Raw genomic sequence first — 12,996 nt, forward strand, 5'->3', positions numbered from 1 at the left:
GGTTGTTTCCTAATTTTCTGAGAAATCGCCACACTGACATCCAAAGGGGTTGTACCAGCTTGCATTCCCACCAGCAATGTAGAAGTGTTCCCTTTCCCCCCACAACCTCTCCAGCATAAGTTGTCAGCAGTGTTTTTGATCTTGGCCATTCTTACAGGTGTAAGACGGAATCTCAGAGTTAATTTGATTTACATTTCTCTAATGACTAAGGATGTTGAACAATTCCTTAAGTGTCTTTCAGACATTTTAGATTCTTCTGTTGAGAGTTCTCTGTTTAGGTCTGTACTCCATTTTTTAAATTGGATTATGTGTTCTTTTGGTGTCCAATTTCTTGAGTTCTTTGTATATTTTGGAGGTCAGACCTCTGTCTGATGTGGGGTTAGAGGATTCTGGTTGGTTTATGATTTATGGTTGCTTCTACTGTGAGCGTGCGGCAGAATGATTCTCAGTCAGTTCTGAGACCTGGTCCTGGAAGATGACGCAGAGTGTTCTGGTTCTCTTGGGATTCTTGCTCTGGAGGGAGTAAACTTTCACACACTTCCGTCTCTTATGGGATAGCCTTGCCAGTCCAATCATAGGCACTGTGGATAATCACTTGGTGATCACTCTGTGGGCTAGAAGCTACTTTCTAGCCCACAGAATGCCAGACACATGAGCGAAGTCACGCTGGACCCTCCCCTCCAGCCTACTCATCAGCCAGGTAGCGCTGAAGTGATCTCAGGTTGTGCCATGGGGAAGACGAGCTCACCAGCAAGGAACTATGGGATCAAGGAGACGTAGTAAGTCATTGTTTCAATCCATTTAGCTTTAATAGTGTATTAGTTACCTATTACTGTAGAAAACCACTCTGGGCACTGACTCATTGACTCATTTATTACCTCACGGTTTCTGTGGATGAGGAGTCTGGCAGCACTTCGAGCTTAGCTTAGTCCTGACCTCATGGGGTCAGATATTGGGCAGGTTCTGCTTTTGTCTGGAGAACTTTGGGTCTAGGTGGAAAACACAAGAATCAAGTTTCTGCACACTTGGAGAACTCTAGAAGAGAGAGGGGGCAAGCAGGCTGCTGTGGAAAACCCATCTCAAGGGCTGGGGGTAAGCCTAGAGCAAATGATTCATCAGTTCGGGGTTCTGGTTGGAGGGTCTGGGGCAGAGAGTTTGGTGGATGCAAAGGCCGACAGGCGAGAAGGCTGAACCTCTCTCTAGTGGAGCTAAAGGCGTCCACTATGGCGGGACAGTAGGGTTCCAGAGAGGAGAGGGGACTGAGATGGGATGGCGGAGGGACCATCACACCCGGCCCTGTAAGCCATGAGAGCGAGCTTGCTGTGGTGGCAGAACGCTGACTTAGAGAACGGCGGGAGCGTCAGGGTGAGGCTGGGTTCCAGGATGAACTTCACTAACCCCAGTTCCGATCTCTATTTGCCAAAGGGACTGTCCTTCGGATCCAGTCTCTGGTCCAAGGAGCGCGTCTCGCTCAGGCGCTGTTCCTTGAAAGGTCGCAGTGCCTGGAAAACCATGACGTCATCTCTCTGGCTCCACCTGGGAGCTTGCCTAATGGGTTGAGGTTTCTGCGGCTCAAGGTGAGATGCCCACTCCCACATGGGGGCGTTAGCCTGTGAAACCGCTGTCATCACAACATCAGCACACATAGGAGAAGAATTAGGACGTTTTAATAGCTCTACCTCACATCTGGGGAACGAGGCAGGCGCAGTTATAACTCTTATCTTTGAAGCAGCGAATTGGTTTGCAGAGAGGGGCATAAAAAGGCATTTTTAGAAACGTCTGCCCGTATTAGCAAACCCGATGGAGTGCGGTACATTTTGAAATAAGAGGGCAAGGGAGGTTGTGGATTGCTCCTTCCACTTCGCTTGGGTTTGAGTACATATTTTACCTTTCACCCAACATTCTCGCCGAGACCACAGCCAAAGATCCAGAGTATATGTGATGCCATTGAAACGAGATGCCCAGAAAGGCAACTCTCTGTAGACTTCAGCCTTGGAGCCTCCAGCGGGGCCACTACGTGGAGAGGAGCCACCCAGGCACCTCCAAGAGCTGCGGAAAGGTGGGGAAGAGCAAAGGCTTATGGGTCCCGAGGTGGGGAAGAGCAAAGGCTTATGGGTCCCGAGGTCGGAGGTCCTTCTTTTGCTCAGCACCTCTATCAGCGGGACGGCCTGTATTGTCGGGCAGCCATGTTGAGGAGATGCCTCCATAACGGCGTGGTCGACAGTGCAAAGAACGGCTCATCTTCACGCGTAAAGTGAGTTCGCTAAGGGTTTGCCGACTGAATTTCTCCGACGTTGCTGCCCTCCTTGCCCCCATTCACCAAGTTCCCATTTTATACAGTTCCAAGTCGCAGAAGTTGAGATGCAAACCAGAGTCTGGGTCACCACCTGGCATTAAAACAGTACCGGTAGCTACAGACAGAGACTGTGTAAGCTACCGACAAAACCGCCGGGGAAAGCTATGCTCACTCCATCCTGGCCCTATGCTAGGACTCTGTTGGCCTTGCCGAACCTGAGAGGCATGGCTTATTTTAATTCACGTGTTAGAGAACAGCCAAAAAACGGCCGCTTGCTGCAAGCTAGAGTTACGCTGGCTAGGATATGGAGAACACTTTACTAGGTAGGCTTTGTCTTTATTGCCTCCTCCTTAGGACGGTTCCCAGCGTCTGGTTTGACTGACCGAAGCCGGGAGCCTCCCACTTATTCTGCCCTTCTCACGTCTCTTCCTGGTGATAGACTAGAGTCAAACTCAACAGGGTCCTCTCTACCCCCGGCTAAGCCAAGCCCGTTCCCTACTATCGCTGGATAGTGGATAGGGACAGTGGGAACTTCGTTTCATGCCTTCATGCGCGTCACTAACTAGTTGACAAGGCATTTGGCTGCCTTAAGAGAGTCCCGCCATTTACTCACGCTTCGTGGAATTTCTTCACTTCGACATTCAGAGCACGGGGCAGAAATCACATGGTCTCAACACCCACCGCGGGCCTTCCCGACCCACTTGGTTTTCTTGAATCCAGTTCTTTCTCCGCGATGTGCCAGAGACTCCGTCCTTTTTTTTAAGTGCTAAGGTGGCTTCCCACTCAGCCTGTAGCAGAGGGTTCCCATGCTGGTCAGCTCTCGGGCATCAGGCCCACTCGGGGCAGTGGAAAGTCACCCTGACTGGCTTTCCCTAGAGGCGTATCCTCAAATTGGAATGCGTGAGCAAGTAGGCTTTTAGCTGGGAGAATGGGGAAATGAGAAAGACAGAGACGTGAGCGTCTGCGGATGAACAAGTTATCTAGAGATGGGATAATGGGGTTGGTTTCTCTGGGGCTCTGGGACACAGCTCAGTAGTCATTGGCTGGGGGCTGCTCCTCAGGGCTCTGACAGAGCGCCGCTTGGAGCTTGCAGGGGTCAGCTATATCCTTGTGCCCTGTGGGCCAGGGAGATCTGAATCGAGTACTATCCCAAGTAGTTGCTAGAAGAAGCCCTTGGCTTGTATGGTGAATGCAGAGAAAATTTGTGCAGGGCACAAGGGAGCCTACCACACCTCCCAGAATGCACTTCACCTCCTCTCTGCAGCTCTCCTTACCTAAAACAAACAAAAACAAAACAAAGAGATATTTATGTGTAAGATTAGCTCCTTTTAGGTAGCATATTAAAACAACGGGTTTCTTTATGCTGTTTCGTATACCCACACAATGTATACACATATACACTGCACCTTTCTCATATCTGCACCCTCAATGTTCTCCTTGTCCCTATTCTCAGTTCTCGCTGGCTCCCTTTCTCCCTTCATATAACAACTATTTTTGTTTCTTCGATTTTTGGAACAAGGTCTCAAGTAACATAGGCAACTATTGAACTTATCGTGGAGCTGGGAGTGACGTTGAACTCTTAATCATCCTGCCTCTACCTCTCAGGTGCTGAGATTATAGAACAAGAGAGTGTCACTGTGCCCAGCACTGCCTTTGGGTCCCACAATTTCCTGTGCTATCGTGAACCCAAATCCTGGCCGAAAGACCCCTCATTCCTGAATGACTCCAAATGTACCTGGTGCCCAGTTGCTGAGCAACCCCTTCTTCCTGAGTAGCAGTGGGCGACCCCACCCACGTATTACATCTCGAAATGAACCCCTAGTCTTCCTAGCAGCAGCCACGAAGTTGTGGTGCCAGAAAGAGGCGCTGGACAGTTAGAGAGCGGCCAGGGCAAAAGGGTAGTGAAATTACAGGGACATCACAGTGAGGGGAAACCGAGAAAAGGCTGTAAGGAGCCAGAAAAGGGAGCATGAAAAATTCCTTAAGGGCCCTCAAGTCTTCCAGGCACAGGGAGGGGGATGGTGGGGGAGGGTAAGGGCGCAAACATCCTGCTAACTGAGCTCGTGAAGAGACTAGCGTTAGAGGGCGCTCCTCGCCGCCGCTCCCCACAGCCTGCTGCCGCTACTCACTGCTGTCAAACCCCCAGGTAAACAAAAACTCTTGGAGAAAAGCATTGGAAGTCTCCTTGTCTGCAGGTGATTTCTATCACTCAAAACAAAACAGAGCAAACCCTCCCAGCGTGCCTTCCCTCCCGCCCCACTCGGCGTCGCCCGAGCTACCTACTGTAAGCAGGCAAGGAAGACCACACAAGGTTAAGTTTTTTGGGGTCTAACGTACAACAACGGAAGAGACAGTCGAGGACAGACAGCTGCCTGAATGAGTTCGAGCGGCCTTTTTTAATACCAGTGTTTTTCTAGCCCAAGAACAATCACCATATCGTGCTTGAGCCAGAGACAATGAAATCTCTAATAGCAAGCAGGCTCAGCTTGGCGTCATTAGGGAAGGCTTTCAGTGTCTCTCTGGATAACCACGGACAGGTGGGGTGCGTGAGGATGGCGTCATGGAGATGAGAACTTGTTCTGTGAGCACCGGGACTTTCCTGGCATGCCCAAAGCAAGAGCAAGAAACACAAAGGAAGCAAGAAGGGGTTGGGGGTGGGGACTCTGGCCGGGAGGCAGGAGTCCAGAGACAATGTGGGTAACAAACTTCTGACATGTGTGGCAGTTTTGGTATGGGGCCACTAGACTGGTCAGGGGGGCAGGACCCACTTTGGTGAGTGAATTATAGAAGAAACTGTTCTTTTGTTTGGTTTTGCTTTTTTGAGGTGGGGATCTCTCTTTCTAGCCCTGGCTGGCCCAGAACACCCTTTGTAGACCAGGGTGGCTTCTTACTCACAGAGATCCATCTGCCTCTGTCTTCAGAGAGCAGTTACTAAAGGTGTGCACCACCACACCCCACTAACTTATTATATTATTAGCTGCATGTTAATGAGATCATACATGAATGACCCCTGTGACCATCACAGGGCTTCGCTGAAGTTAGAGCAATGGTTGTGCTTCCTTTAAAGCTGTGCATTAAAACATCTCCTTTCAAATATTTCATCTTTCCAAATCATATTTTTAATTAGTGTGTGTATGTGTATGTATGTGTGTGTTGGCTGTGCATGTGGAGGTCAGAGGGACAACATTTGGTCATTGGTTCTCCTGGGGATCAAATTCAGGCCACTAGGCTTGGAGGTAAGTATTGTGACCCACTGGATCATCTTGTAGTGTTAGATTTCCTAGTTTTTACATGTGTCAAGGCACACATGATTATTACATGTGTGAAGGAAGCTGTTGTGGGACGTTTGTACACTGTATGAAGATGAGTTGCTGTGATTGGGCAGACTGTCCAAATGCGGATTCCACCTCCATGGTGCAAACTGGGCTTGGAACCATTTTGGTAGCTGGAGGCCCTGACATCTCCGGTGTTGTACTTGCCAGCCGGGACAGGAATAGTTCCGTAGCATGATCCGCCATCTTTTTTCTTTTCCTTCCTTCCTTCCTTCCTTCCTTCCTTCCTTCCTTCCTTCCTTCCTTCCTTCCTTCCTTCCTTCCTGTTTCAACAAGGTTGTACTAAGGAACATGGGAGAAGTGTGCTAGTATGTTAGTATTACCACAGCAAAACAACACAGGGCAGTTTTAAACAGCAGAAAGATAAAGTTTCCCAGTGCTGGAGGCCGGGTGTCCTGGGTCTGGCTTTGCGCAGGCGCAGGCTTGCTGAGGATTCTGGTCCTGGAGTGTAGGTGACCGGCTTCACCTATGTCCTTGCACGACCTTCCATCTCTGCAGGGGAGGGCCTGCCTACAAAGCGCGTTGGTGCGCGGGAGTGCGCGCAAACAATTATGGGACACAAAGATGACTAACTTTGCTGCCTGTTCCTCGAGATGGAAAGATAGAAAAGTTGTTTGTGGAACAGTGGAGAAGATCATTTCTAATTTACTCCGTCAGTCATTCTTGTTGATAATTACAGCAAAGCGTCGACAGGAAAATCCAGAGTATGAACAGGTTTTGCGACAGTGAATCTACGGGTGGAGGAAAGTCATTTCTGGGGGTTAAAGCATTTATCTGTATTTCCATCCATCATTTACGAATTCGTGATACACGCGCTTCGAAGGGCTCTAAAGCCACTCCATCACTTTGGCAATGAAAACAAAAAAATATTACGTAAAACTGGGTTTACTGTAAATCTAGTGTGCAGTACGTATTATATTAGCTGGAAATGTTTTCTTTTCCTGAAGATTTGCTTTCATTGTATGTTTTTATCTTTATTGCCTGTGTGTGTGTGTGTGTGTGTGTGTGTGTGTGTGTGTGTGTGTGTATGCTTGTCAGCAGTGTCCTTGGATGCTGAAGAGGGAGTCTGAGACCAGCAAATGGAGTTGCAGACAGTTGTGAGCTGTCTGGCTGCAGGGGATCAAACGGGGTCCTCTGCATGAGCATGGGGGGTGGGCAGGATCTGAATCACTAAGCCACCTCTCTCCAGCTCCGATGTTTTTTTTTTTTCTTTTCCTTCTTAAGAAATTGCTAATATATATATATTTTACTGCTCACTCCACCCAGGGGTTTTTTAGAGCATAGGCATCAAGGTCATGGTACATGGGCCTCCTGAGAAATTTGATGCTGTAAGAGACTTATTTGGTTAATTATTTGTCTTTTAAAAATACAGTATTTGGGGAGATGGATGCAGATGAGGCCACCTCCCCTCCCCCCACTGCCCCCAGACTTTTGGGTCTTTGAGGGCCACAATCAACCAGGAGCCAGCCTGGTACCTCTGGGGCCACGCAATCAGGTACCATCATAACTCTCACGAGGGTGTGAGAGCAGGAGAGCTGGCCCCGCCCCCTCCTCTTGTATGCCCCTCCGCAATCAGGAGAGAGGGCCGTGCGCCTTGCCTGGGCAAAACAGTAGATCTGGCCTTGGTGATCTGAGTGAGGGGGAGGAGGACGTGAGGGTCTGAGAGTCAGAGAACTGGCCCAGCTCCTTGTTGTAGGCTGCCCTGGGTGAGGTAGCCCAGGCAGTGCTGGGAGCTCACCTGGGGAATGAGGATGAGGGGGAAAACCAGTGAGCTGGCAAACCCAGCTACCACCAGGGCTGTGAGCTGGCCCACCCCGGCATCCACCGACTCTGTCAACTGTTGGAGCATGTACAGGGTCTCCATGACAGAGGGCAACAGGATATTCAAGAGGAGCCCCAAGTGAGAGCCCATTATGGGTGGTGTAGCAGAAGCCGCAGGCCTCAAACAGGACCAATGACTCATAGCCACGAACACTTAAAAGTAAAGATGGATGGACTAAAGGGTGAACTGTGTGGCTCACCAGGTCTCACCACAGCTTCCAGGACAAGATTCTCCTCCTCCTCCTCCTCCTCCTCCTCCTCCTCCTTTTCTTTATTTTGTTAGGTTTTTGGTTTTTCTTTTAAATTTGGTGTTGTTTTGTGGGGAGGTTGCAAGGGAAGAGGGTGGATTTGAGGGAACAGGGAGATAAGTGGGATTGGGATGCATGATGTGAAATCCACAAAGAATCAGCAAAGGTTAAAACAAAAGAAAAAATAGTATTGTTATTAAGTCTTTGAGAACCTATATGCATTCAATATATTTTGATCACATTCACACGCCACTGCCCTCAGCCCTCCCTTTAGCTTCTCCCAGAGCCATCCTAGAAACTTGCTTGCAGAGGACCTGGGATGAAATTGAAGAGAACAGGACAAAGCCAGCCCATTACGTTGAACTTAGACGTTAAATAAGGGCAGTGCACCCGGGAAGGGTGAGGAACTGTGTTATAGTATAGAGTCTCCATGTGGTCCTTTACCTGGACAGGCAGAGGGAGTTTGTTTCGTGTATTCCTGTAGGGGCAGGGTTGCCCTGCCTCTGTAGAATCCCTTGCAGAGTTGGGGCGCAGGTGTTCGTCCCCCTGTGTACGGGTCCCTCAAAGGGGTGGTGGTCCCTGTCAGTAGCATGGGTTCTGGGCTTGCCTCTGTGCCTGGTGACTGGGTGACAGGTGACTGGGTACCAGGTCTGTCTCTGTGATGTTGACTCCAGATTTCCACTTCACAGAACCCTGTGCAGTTCTGAGTATTCTGAGGGCCAGGTCTCAGAGTAGTCCAGGGACACCTGCTCTGGGTTCCCTCAGTCAGCTGCCCAGAGAGGGACACTTGCTTCCAGGGCCACCTGGTGCTGACCCAGCAGGGGTCTTCTAACAATGGTTTTCTGCTTCCTCCAAGAAGAGGGGCTATCTTCACTGTCCCTGGCAGGGCAGCTACCCATGAGGTTTTCCGTCTCCCCATCTCTTTCCCTCTCCTCTAAATGATTTGTTGTGGTACAGATTGCTTACACTGGGGGTGAGCATTGCTCAGTGAGGGCTGAACCCTCGGAATGGAGTCTCCACTCCCCCTCCTGTTCCGTGTTCCACAGTTTCCTTTCTTTCTCTGTAACTGAAACTGGTGTTCTCCTGCTAAGACCCATCTCCGAGGATGGCTGCTGTCCAGCTGTTCTGTTATTCCCTGGAGATCCTAGCAGTCTGTACCCGGCTGCCACCTGCCCCCATCTTCCTTCTCTTTTTTGATGTGTTCTTGGAAAGATTAAGCCACCGAAAACCATCTAGCGTGAAACATGTTTTATTTTTTATTTTAGATAATAGTTAACTCCTTTAAAAAAAATACCAAAAACATCTATTTTCTTTAATTGGCTTCATTTTGAGGGCTCGGTTCTCAAGCCTTTTCCTCCCCATTGGAGTTTTGTCCGGTACCGTGACACACTTGTGACAAATGTTGGTGCTGTCATTGCTGAAAACTCCACTCCTCAAATCCAAATATTTGCAGAGCTTATCTGCGTCTCAGAACTGACAGGTGCTTGCTATAGCAGTGTCCTGGAATATATACATACTGGGAAGGGTTTTTTTTTCTGACATCCCTCAGAGATATACTGGTGAACTTAGGCCTCTTTCTTTTCTTTCTTTTTTTAAAGATTTATTTATTATGGATACAACATTCTGCCTCGATGTACTCCTGCACGCCAGAGGAGGGCACCAGATTTCAGTACAGGTAGTTGGGAGCCACCATGTGGTTGCTGGGAATTGAACTCAGGACCTTAACCTCTGAGCCATCTCTCTAGCCCCCTTAGACCTCTTTCTTAAGTGACTGCTCAAGTCACTCAAGACATGGTGAGAGAATCACATGTTCATGTGTCAATTGTCTAGAGCTCTGTTGTCGCCAGGGCACCACAGTCTATACTGTTCGTAGACTTATGAACGCTCGCCACCTGTGAATGAGACCCAGGGGCACTGAATTGAAAACTGAGCAAGATCCAGTGTCGCAGCCCTGGTTCTGGGGAAGAGCTCCGAGGCCGACCATCTAAGTCTCAAGTCCCCTGAAAGCTGATCCAAGACTTGGTCTGAAAGCAGCTTCTACAGGATATGATCCCAGGAAGCCCAAGTGGGAAAGTGGACATGAGAGGGTGGGCTGGTGAGTGAGGACTGCTGTGAAAAACTAGAATTCCACCTCATTACCGACACTCCGAGAGGTCGTTTGGACAGACTTCAGGATTGCCCCCGTTGTGGGACAGGGAAGTTGGAGGATCCTCAGCTTCCTGTCTTCATAGGTTTGAAAGATGCCCCTGAGAAATTTGACTTCCCCTACAGTTTGTGGCCTGAAGAAAGTCTCTCACAGACACACAAAGAGATGCCAGCCATTGAGAATGAGAAGTGTAGACAGGGACCACTCACTGCAGACATAGAACACCTCACAGGTTGTCAAGGTGACGTCCAACATCAGCATCATCTACCAACAGGGAGTGGAGGATCTTTGACGTGATTGGCTACCGCAGTTGGGTACTGATGATGTTGGGATATGGTAAAGTAACGGGCCACAAATTCCGAAGGGAAGATGCCCCTTTCTTATTAACTCCAAATGAAGTAAATCAGTGAGGTGCACCAGCCTGGTCAATTCAGTTCGACTGCTTGATATTCTGTAGACAGCTAGTGTCTAGAGGATTATCTTTCTCTAGGCTCTCATAAGCAGTATCACCAGAAACTGGTTAGGAAGACAAATTCTTGGTCCTCCACTGGTTACCACTCTGAGGGCAGGACTCAGAAACCCATGACAAGCCCTCCCGATAACCCTGATACGAATTCAAGTTTGAGGACCATGGATATCAATAAACTATTGTCCTGAGAAATATAACTCTTATGCCAATTTGGGGGGGGGGCATACACAGACTGGGTATAGAGAGTACGTTCATGCTTCTGTCCTAGTTGGGTATGAATGTTTCAAATTCTTTATGTCCATTCTGTAACCCGAGAAGCTTGAACTAATGATATAGTGATGTTTAAAATTAAATAAATAAAAGCAATAGAATACCTTAAAAACAAAGCGCATTTGAGACACTCAGTGTTAAAAGACACACAGGCCCGGCCTATGGAAACACAAAGTCCCTCACTCAAGATGATAGCCAAACACCCTATTCTTTTTCTTGGCCAACTGTGGCTTCCCACATACACTGTGGAACTTCGTAATTTTAAACTGTTCAGTTTGAGAAATATTGTTGCAGAGGACCAGGATCCCTCTGTGATATGTTCTGAGACATCGGACAGACTTAATCATGAGTTACCTGACGGCAGTGACCCTGAAGCTGACCCGAGGGTCAAAAATCTTATCCTGTATCCAAGACCTTTGCATTGTCAATCCTGAACTTAAATAATTCTAATTCCTTTCTTTCTTTTGTTTTTAACCATGGAGGGTTTATTTTTAAAAGACTGATTTTTATTTTATGAGTGTTTGCCTGTATACCATGTTCATGCCTTATGCCCATGGAGGTCAGAAGAGGGCACTGGAACCTCCGGAACTGGAGTTATAGACAGTTGCGAGCTGCCACGTGGGCGATGGGAATCGAATCCAGCTTCTCTGGAAGAGCAGCCAGTGCTCTTAACCACCAAGCCATCTCTCCAGCCCCAGCTCTGAATCTCATCTTCGGAGGTTACTGAGAGGGCCAGATGAAAGTCCGTATGTGGACCTACTTTATAAACTGCTAAGTCCTGATTAGCGGAAAGGATTATGGTGGGAGAAACTCTACGCAGGTAGAATCCCTTTGGAGGTGGTGCCATGGGTAGGTAGAGACAGAGGATGCAGCTAGTTAAATGCTTCCTGGCTTCTCCCTTCTCTTAGAGGGAGGAGGATGAGAATTTCCTTTCTAATGAAAAGCCTGTTTACCAGGATGAGTCACCTTAAATAAAATGATGCCTGAGCAGAGGCGAATTAGCTTCTTGAGTCATTACAGCTTGTGAAAGAAGTGCCAAGGTAGTTCTCGCTAAAAAGATAATTAGTTTCTCTTAACAACTTACTGCCCACAAAAGAATAATGAGAGCCAATTTTGGAATATGTTGATTTAGCATTTTTAGCTGATTACATATTCAGAAATTTGTAATGCAACATTCTGTGGCTTTTTCCCATCTTGGATAAGGATTCTGAGAGAGATTTGTCTACCACAAACTTGCTAGAGCAGTACCCAACAGGATGCTTTGTGGTTGCGGTTTCCTGTCATGGAAGTGGTGATGATTCCTTGTGGGATGTTTGAAAGATTATCTATTGGGAATGTCAGATATGGCTGGTGGAGTCAGACGGTAGTCAGAGGTAAGCCTGCCTTGTTTCCAAAGGCCGGTAGAAGGTCAGACGATGGCTGAAAACTGCCGTCCTAAGGATAGATATTTGCAGAGAAGTCTCAATGTCCACATGAAAGGTGGCTGTCTGCAGGCTCCAACATCTCTGTCACTTTGTATTTCCCGAGAGCATTCATCCAATCTGACACGATGAGGTTTCATCAGAACTCTCTGAGGAGCCATCAACTGAGACCTGGCATGGATTTGCTTATGACTCGTATTTGAGAGAAGGGACATCAACATTTCTGAGTCCCAGCAGTTGGCGAGGCAGCCTTGGAGTAAGCGTGATCATTCATTCACTCCTGCAAAGAAGCTAGACACCCACAACTTCCTCCCTCCCTATCATTGTGGAGCTCAGGGAACAGACAGGTCTCCGAGAGGCCGAGGAAGAGTCGGGCGGTTGGGAATACACGAGAAAAGATCAAGAGGCATGGAGGACAGCGGCGTTCCAAGCAGAGACAGCCCCACATACAGTGGCTCATTCTGAAGACCGAAGAAGCCTACATTAGCTGTAGAATAACAGTCACCCTGGGGGTGGAGGCGGGTGAGACAAGCTGGTGCCAGGACTTGGGAGACATTGCCAGCCTGGGCCTTCTCCTCCTCGCCAATGCCAGCCATACTTTTCAAACAGCTTCATGGAACCCTGGGTGGAGCGGTGGTGGTGGATTCCAGAGGGCTTTGTCTCTGGTCTACACAGTGTGTCTAAGGGGTGAAAGGGAAAACACCTGGGCTCCACCTTTCACTCTGTTAGGAACAGCTTTGCTTGTATTGAGTTTAGACACTGAGGGCATACATAAAATAGTGTTAGGAGATGGGACTTTCTGCTTAGAAAATGATCGAAAACTACCAAGGGTCTGGGGTAGGGGTTCCACCTGTCAACACTGTGAACGATGTTGCCATCTACAATGTTCATACTTGGGAACAGCACAACTGAACTGCAAAAATAATCATGCCTGCATGGGCATGCATATTCTCTCTCTCTCTCTCTCTCTCTCTCTCTCTCTCTCTCTCTCTC

The sequence above is a fragment of the Microtus ochrogaster genome, chromosome 22, assembly GCF_000317375.1.
Source record: "Microtus ochrogaster isolate Prairie Vole_2 chromosome 22, MicOch1.0, whole genome shotgun sequence".
NCBI classification, from domain to species: domain Eukaryota; kingdom Metazoa; phylum Chordata; class Mammalia; order Rodentia; family Cricetidae; genus Microtus; species Microtus ochrogaster.